Source organism: Oncorhynchus mykiss, chromosome 21, assembly GCF_013265735.2.
Source record: "Oncorhynchus mykiss isolate Arlee chromosome 21, USDA_OmykA_1.1, whole genome shotgun sequence".
NCBI classification, from domain to species: Eukaryota; Metazoa; Chordata; class Actinopteri; order Salmoniformes; family Salmonidae; genus Oncorhynchus; species Oncorhynchus mykiss.
In genome coordinates, this window is record NC_048585.1 from 23,356,192 (window position 1) to 23,365,583 (window position 9,392).

Here is a 9,392-nt window from a genome sequence, read left to right on the forward strand (position 1 = left end):
GGAGAAATGGGACATGAATAATAGTTATTGAACTCAGCTGAAGTGATTGTTCTTGGAGTTCACAGCCTTTATTTTGTGAGTATTTTTGTTGGAGGCTGACGGACTCTAGTGAAGGACTGAACTGGTCCACAGGGGCCCAACTGTTCCAGGAGCAGCACAACTCAACCTGGGAGCTTCAAGATCTATTGTTTTAACCTATTCTCTCTATCTCTCTATCCCACTCTCGCTCTCAATCTATCTCGCTCTCTCTATCTCTATCCCACTCTCGCTCTCAATCTATCTCGCTCTCTCTATCTCTCCATCTCTATTCCACTCTCGCTCTCAATCTATCTATCTCGCTCTCTCTATCTCTATCCCACTCTCGCTCTCAATCTATCTATCTCGCTCACTCTATCTCCCCCTCTCAATTCAATTTCCAATTGAAGGGGTTTTTTACATTGCCATATCAAGTAAAATAAACCAAAGTGAAATAAACAACACAAAATAAACAGTAAACATTACACTCACAAAAGTTACAAAATAATAAAGACATTTCAGATGTCATATTATGTCTATTTACAGTGTTGTAATAATGTGCAAATAGTGAAAGTACAAAATTGAAAATAAACAGGTTGTATTTACAATGGTGTTCTTCACTGGTTTCCCTTTTCTTGTGGCAACAGGTCACAAACCTTGCTGCTGCGATTGCTCACTGTGGTATTTCACACAATAGATATGGAAGATTACCAAAATTTGATTTGATTTTTAATTCTTTGTGGGCCTGTGTAATCTAAGGAAAATATGTGTCTCTTATACAGTATAGTCATACATTTGGTAGGAGGTGCAGCTCAGTTTCCACCTAATTTTGTGGCCAGGTTCATTTCTCTGTAGGTGATGGCTTTGTTATGGAAGGTTTGAGAATACTTTCCTTTTAGGTGGTTGTAGAATTTAACTGCTTTTTTCTGGATTTCGATAATTAGCGGGTATCGGCCTAATTCTGCTCTTCATGCATTATTTGGTGTTTTACATTGTAGAAGGAGCATATATATATATTTATATATATATATACAGTGCCTTGCGAAAGTATTCGGCCCCCTTGAACTTTGCGACCTTTTGCCACATTTCAGGCTTCAAACATAAAGATATAAAACTGTATTTTTTTGTGAAGAATCAACAACAAGTGGGACACAATCATGAAGTGGAACGACATTTATTGGATATTTCAAACTTTTTTAACAAATCCAAAACTGAAAAATTGGGCGTGCAAAATTATTCAGCCCCCTTAAGTTAATACTTTGTAGCGCCATCTTTTGCTGCGATTACAGCTGTAAGTCGCCTGGGGTATGTCTCTATCAGTTTTGCACATCGAGAGACTGAAATTTTTTCCCATTCCTCCTTGCAAAACAGCTCGAGCTCAGTGAGGTTGGATGGAGAGCATTTGTGAACAGCAGTTTTCAGTTCTTTCCACAGATTCTCGATTGGATTCAGGTCTGGACTTTGACTTGGCCATTCTAACACCTGGATATGTTTATTTTTGAACCATTCCATTGTAGATTTTGCTTTATGTTTTGGATCATTGTCTTGTTGGAAGACAAATCTCCGTCCCAGTCTCAGGTCTTTTGCAGACTCCATCAGGTTTTCTTCCAGAATGGTCCTGTATTTGGCTCCATCCATCTTCCCATCAATTTTAACCGTCTTCCCTGTCCCTGCTGAAGAAAAGCAGGCCCAAACCATGATGCTGCCACCACCATGTTTGACAGTGGGGATGGTGTGTTCAGCTGTGTTGCTTTTACGCCAAACATAACGTTTTGCATTGTTGCCAAAAAGTTCAATTTTGGTTTCATCTGACCAGAGCACCTTCTTCCACATGTTTGGTGTGTCTCCCAGGTGGCTTGTGGCAAACTTTAAACAACATTTTTTTATGGATATCTTTAAGAAATGGCTTTCTTCTTGCCACTCTTCCATAAAGGCCAGATTTGTGCAATATACGACTGATTGTTGTCCTATGGACAGAGTCTCCCACCTCAGCTGTAGATCTCTGCAGTTCATCCAGAGTGATCATGGGCCTCTTGGCTGCATCTCTGATCAGTCTTCTCCTTGTATGAGCTGAAAGTTTAGAGGGACGGCCAGGTCTTGGTAGATTTGCAGTGGTCTGATACTCCTTCCATTTCAATATTATCGCTTGCACAGTGCTCCTTGGGATGTTTAAAGCTTGGGAAATCTTTTTGCATCCATATCCGGCTTTAAACTTCTTCACAACAGTATCTCGCACCTGCCTGGTTTGTTCCTTGTTCTTCATGATGCTCTCTGCGCTTTTAACGGACCTCTGAGACTATCACAGTGCAGTTGCATTTATACGGAGACTTGATTACACACAGGTGGATTGTATTTATCACCATTAGTCATTTAGGCCAACATTGGATCATTCAGAGATCCTCACTGAACTTCTGGAGAGAGTTTGCTGCACTGAAAGTAAAGGGGCTGAATAATTTTGCACGCCCAATTTTTCAGTTTTTGATTTGTTAAAAAAGTTTGAAATATCCAATAAATGTTGTTCCACTTCATGATTGTGTCCCACTTGTTGTTGATTCTTCACAATAAAATACAGTTTTATATCTTTATGTTTGAAGCCTAAAATGTGGCAAAAGGTCGCAAAGTTCAAGGGGGCTGAATACTTTCGCAAGGCACTGTATATATATATTTTTTTTTTACCCCCTTTTCTCCCCAATTTCATGGTTTCCAATTGTTAGTAGTTACTATCTTGTCTCATCGCTACAACTCCCGTACAGGCTTGGGAAAGACGAAGGTCGAATGCCATGCGTCCTCCGAAACACAACCCAACCAAGCCGCACTGCTTCTTAACACAGCGCGCAGCCGCACCAATGTGTCGGAGGAAACACCGTGCGCCCGGCCCGCCACAGGAGTCGCTAGTGCGCGATGAGACAAGGATATCCCTACCGGCCAAAACCTCCCTAACCCGGACGACGCTAGGCGAATTGTGCATTGCCCCATGGACCTCCCGGTCGCGGCCGGCTGCGACAGAGCCTGGGCGCGAAGCCAGAGTCTCTGGGCTCTGCGATGCAGTGCCCTAGACCACTGCGCCACCTGGGAGGCCCCAAGGAGGATATTTTTATCAGAATTCTGCATGCAGTGTCTCAATTTGTTTTTTGTCCCATTTTGTGGATTCTTGGTTGGTGAGCGGACCCCAGACTTCACAACCATAAAGGGCAATGGGTTCTATAACTGATTCAAGTATTTTTAGCCAGATCCTAATTGGTATGTTGAATTTTATGTTGCTTTTAATGGCATAGAAGGGCCTTCTTGCCTTGTCTCTCAGATCTTTCACATCTTTGTGGAAGTTACCTGTGGCGCTGATGTTTAGACCGAGGTATGTGTAGTTTTGTGTGTGCTCTAGGGCAACAGTGTCTAGATGGAATTTTTGTTTAGGGTCCTGGAAACTGGATATTTTTTGGAATACCATTATTTTTGTCTTACTGAGATTACTGTCAGGGCCCAGGTCTGGCAGAATCTGTACAGAAGACATAGGTGCTGCTGTAGGCCCTCCTTGGTTGGTGACAGAAGCACCAGATCATCAGCAAAAAGTAGACATTTGACTTCAGATTCTAGTCGGTTGAGGCCGTGTGCTGCAGACTGTTCTACTGTCCTCACCAATTCGTTGATATATATGTTGAAGAGGGTGGGGCTTAAGCTGTATCCCTGTCTCACTCCACGGCCATGTGGGAAGAAATGTGTGTATTTTTTTTTTACAATTTTAACCATTCACTTGTTGTTTGTGTGCATGGGTTTTATAATATTGTATGTTTTTCCCCCCCAACACCACTTTCCATCAATGTGTATAGCAGACCCTCATGCCAAATTGAGTCAAAAGCTTTTTTGAAATCAACAAAGCATGAGCAGACTTTACTTTTTTTTCTTTTTTATTATGGTGTGCAGGGTGAACTTGTGGTCTGTCGTACTGTAATTTGGTAAAAAGCCAATTTGACATTTGCTCAGTACATTGTTTTCACTGAGGAAATGTACGGTAATGCAGAGGATTTTCCCAAGGTTGCACTTGATGCATATCCCACGGTAGTTATTGGGGTCAAATTTGTCTCCACTTTTGTGGATTGGGGTGATCAGTCCTTGTTACCAAATATTGGGGAAGATGCCAGAGCTAATGATGATGTTAAAGAGTTTAAAATGGGAATTTGTGGTCTGTATATTTGATAACTTCATTGAGGTTACCATCAACACCACAGGCCCTTTTGGGTTGGAGGGTTTGTATTTTGTCCTGTAGTTCATTCAATGTAATTGGAGAATCCAGTGGGTTCTGGTAGTCTTTAATCATTAATTCTAAGATTTGTATTTGATCATGTATTATTTTTTGCTGTTTGTTCTTTGTTCTAGGGTCAAAAAGATTGGAGAAGTGGTTTACACAAACATCTCCATTTTGGATAGATAGCTCTTCATGTTGTTGTTTGTTTTCCAAATTTCCAAAAACTGGTTAGAGTCTATCGATTCTTCAATTACATTGATCTGATTTCTGACTTGCTGTTCCTTCTTTTTCCGCAGTGTATTTCTGTATTGTTTTAGTGATTCACCATAGTGAAGGTGTAGGCTCAGGTTTTCTGGGTCTCTGTTTTTGGATGGATAGGTTTCTCAATTTCTTTCTTAGGGTTTTGCATTCTTCATCAAACCATTTTTCATTGTTGTTATTGTTCTTCGGTTTTCTGTTTGACATTTTTTTATTTGATAGGGAAGCTTGTAGGTCAAATATACTGTTTAGTAGGTTTCCACAGTACTTTCCTTCCATCTATAGCATTTCTTAATTTTATTCAGTTCCTTTGGCTTTGATGCCTCATTATTGAGTATTGCTCTGTTCAAGAAGACTGATTTTGCTGTGATCTGATACGGGTGTCAGTGGGCTGACGGTGAACGCTCTGAAAGACTCTGGGTCTCTTTCTCAAGAGAGAGCTTATCCTGCTGAGCTATCTCTTTGATTATGTGAAAGTCCAGCTGAAACTGTTTGGGGTTGCCGCCTACCATTACTGTTCCAGACTTGTACAGGTTAACATTGGCTGACTCAGAGTCCTCTTTGTCTAATAACCAGAGTTTCTACCCATCGCTAACACCCCCCCTTAACAGAGGGGTAGTGTGTTAATATAGCACTGCGCAATGCCAGGGGATGGTCTATGTGGAAGATTAATTTGCTTAGGTTCCCATTTTTATAGTAGTCAGCAGAAAGAGTATTTTGATTTTCCAGAAGGAGCTTCTTTTTGTACTCTTTTCGTGCCTTTCATTGTTTTACATCCAGAGAGTACTGTATTGTAATGACCTCTGAACAGCAGGAGGGGACTTTAAAGGGCTCTGCATTTGGGTGGGGTAGAGGTAATTGAGGTAATATGTACATGTAGGTAGAGGTAACGTGACTATGCATGGGTAATAAACAGAGTAGCAGCAGCGTAAACATGGGAGTGGGGACAATGCAAATAGTCCGGGTAGCCATTTGATTAGCTGTTCAGGAGTCTTATGGCTTGGGGTAGAAGTTGTTATTAAGAAGCCTTTTGGACCTAAACTTGGCGCTCCGGTACCGCTTGCCATGCGGTAGCAAAGAGAACAGTAAATGACTAGGGTGGCTGGAGTCTTTGGCAATTTGTTGGGCCTTCCGCTGACATCGCCTGGTATAGAGGTCCTGGATGGCAGGAAGCTTGGCCCCAGTGATGTACTGGGCCGTACGCAGTTGCCATACCAGGAGGTGATGCAACCAGTCAGTCAGCATGCGCTCGATGGTGCAGCTGTAGAACTCTTTGAGGATCTGAGGACCCATTCCAAATCTTTTCAGTCTCCTGAGGAGGAAAAGGCATTGTCGTGTCCTCTACACGACTGTCTTGATGTGTTTGGACCATGATAGGAACTTGAAGCTCTCAACCTGCTCCACTACAGCCCCGTCAATGAGAATGGGGTGCGTGCTCGGTCCTCCTTTTCCTGTTGTCGACAATCATCTCCTTTGTCTTGATCACGTTGAGGGAAAGGTTGTTGTTGGTGATCACTGCTGTGTTGTCGGCAAACTTAATGATGGTGTTGGTCATGCAGTCATGGGTGAACAGGGAGTACAGGAGGGGACTGAGCACGCACCCCTGAGGGGCCTCCGTGTTGAGGATCAGCGTGGCAGATGTATTGTTACCTACCCTTTCCACCTGGGGGCGGCCCGTCAGGAAGTCTAGGATCCAGATGCAGAGGGAGGAATTTAGTCCTAGGGTCCTTAGCTTAGTGATGAGCTTTGAGGGCACTATGGTGTTGAACGTTGAGCTGTAATCAATGAATAGAATTCTCATATAGGTGTTCCTTTTGTCCAGGTGTGAAAGGGCAGTGTGGAGTGCAATAGAGATTTCATCATCTGTGGATCTGTTGGGGCGGTATGCAAATTGGAGTGGGTCTAATGTTTCTGGAATAATGTTGTTGATGTGAGCCATGACCAGCCTTTCAAAGAACTTTGTGGCTATCGACGTGAGTGCTACGGGTTGGTAGCCATTTAGGCAGGTTACCTTGGTGTTCTTGGGCACAGGGACTATGGTGGTCTGCTTAAAACATGTTGGTATTACAGACTCGGTCAGGGACAGGTCGAGGATGTCAGTGAAGACATTTGCCAGCATGCTCAGACTACACGTAATGGTAATCCGTCTGGCCCTGTGGCCTTGTGAATGTCGACCTGTTTAAAGATTTTACCGAATGTACTGTATCTAACTCTAAATCTATCTTTTTGTAAAAGCATGCTGAAAAATGCAGGAGCTCATCTGCTCTCATCTGCTCTGTCTCTCTCTCTCTCTCCAAATGTGAACAGTCCTGTGGTATTTTTTGTATTTTAGCACGCAAAAACACAATTGATATCAATTTGTCTTATATCAGCCCTGCTTGTTAATCTTGGAAGACCCTGTAGTTAAAGCATATGTGGATGAACCCCCTCCTTTCTTCAATGACCTTTGAGATGGTGAGGCTCAGGCTCTTTATCTGGGGGTTTTGCTGTTTTCCCCTGTGTTACATTTCTAGGAAAACATTATCATAATTCTACAACTAAAGCACATTAACATAAAAGGGAATAGCTAAATAATCTTAAAGGAGCAAGATGTCCTTTGTGTTCTCCGGTCATATTTGTTTGATCTCCTTTGAAGTCAGAGGGAGAGTTGAACATGAGTGTTTCCAATCTTCAGTTGTTGGATCAGAGAATCTGTGCACCTTGTTCTGATGATTTTTATTGGCTCAGCCAATACATCATGAAACATTTCAATTGGGTAGTAAACAACTCAAACACAGGGATCAGGAGAGGTAAATAAGTGTGTATGTTATGTGGATCAAAAACAGGGCACTGGTGATATCTTTATTTTCGGGAATAATGACTTCTAATAATGACATGTTTGCCAAAATATATCAGATATATGAAACTGTTGATTGACTTGTCACAGTATGCCGCTACTGCCTTAATGTTTGCTATCTTGGTTAAAAGTTTCCCTCTGGGTTTGACAGCTTAATTGCCCATCAAAACTTAGAGAGATGGCTGGCTGTGGGGACAGTTTTCCCATCATCTCTCGCTGCTGCTTGCGTCACCTGTCAGGGGGCGGTGTTGTAATCCGGTCAAATACATCTTTCAGTCAGAACCGAAACCCTCTGAAGACCTCGCCAGATGACACCATCAGCAGCATCATGTTATGGTTCTCTGTGGAGCAACATATTATTTCCTTGTCCTGTTCTAACACGCTGCTTTTCATCGCCGACTCTCAACTCCTATAGCAAAAACAGTACAGAGCTGGGAGAGGAGTACGTAATGCTGGGAGCTCCAGGATGCTCACTGTGTACAGATTTCTGTTGTTGTGAAGATGAAGGTGGGGGCCTTGAAGTCTGTCTGGTGTGGGGGTGGATGCTTGGAAGTGGGGGCCTTTAGGACTGTCTTGCAGCAGGCAGAGTTGTGGGTGTAAGGGGCTACGATTGGGCAGGCCTCTTTGTTGCCCAGAGAACAAACCATGGTTTCCTGGAACAATGCAGCTGATGAGAGGCTCTCCAAGGAAAATATGGGTCTGACATCATGGGTTCTTAAAGCACACAGCTGAGCCAACACTCTCCTGCCATAATCAGTACTCAGTGAATTTCCACTGCTGAGGGAAATGGAGGAAAAATAAGACAGAGAAGCCCCTATGGGCATGGGTCCCTTCCCCTTCTACACCCAGGTATGGCTAGAAGTTCAAATTGAGAGTTTCAGTTTGAAATGGAAATGCATAATCCAATGATATACAAAGTTACTGTCACATTGGCTGGTGTCCTAAGGAGAGAAGAAAGACAGGAAACAGTAGTGATGGGGAAAGATGCTGAGTTGAAGGACTAATATACAGTGAGAACAATAATTGCAATTGCCAGTCCTTCGTACTACTGTAAAAGTAATTGATACCCAGTTTATTATTAAATGAAAACTTCGTAGAATTTTGCCAGACTAACACAAATCATCCCTCCCCCTAAAACAACCAAGAGGAAAAATAGTGAAATTGGAGTGTTTTAAACTAAACCACAAGGTCATTTAAAAGACAATAGCGTATGTAGTTGTAGTAGGGTTTTGGAGCTTCCACTTCAGGGCTGATCCAAAATCGGTGTCCTTAGGTGCACTAAGCCCAGAGCACATAGAGTCCATCTGATAAATATGGGAAATAGATACTTGAGCCTGCTCCTTCCAGAATCTTTCTGCTGGTGTTGCAGAGGTGCAATGGAGAAATTCACGATTAGTTATGATATTACAGAATTGCAAATCAGGAATTAGACCGCAGATGTTAAATATTTTTTAAAACATAATACAGCATTGAGGAACATTTAATTTTGTAAGGAAGCAGTAGTTTACTATGAAGTACAAAAGTTAATTATGATGATAAACTGATTTGTTATGGTGTGGTCATTGTGGTCCAAACCACTCCATGCAGTTACCCCAATACCCAGCCTCTTGTATCCGTCAGAGGTTTATTGGAGATTTATTTAAACTCTAAATCATGCAAGCTTGCAAACTGCAATTTGTCTATCCGGGCCTAATAATTGATCTTGTATTAGTCATTGAGAGGCTTGGATGAAATACCATCCAGGATTGCCGGGCCAGACACTTGCCAAGTCCCTGCTCCACACTTTAAACTGTTATGTCTGCTGAATGGAAGCCAGAAGGCCAATTTATCTGTGAAAATGACTTAAATGTTTGGTTATATATTCATAAAAAAAGTGCTGACAGCGAGTGAAAGCTTTGTCCTGTCACTGCAGAGCCGTCCGTCCTCTAAAAAGCTGAACACGCAGGCGCAGCTCTCCCCTCAGTGAACCCACACCGACCCTGTTTGCCTTGGCGGAACATGCCATCTTTTAGGAAGTATCACTTTGTCATCCAGAGTGTATTC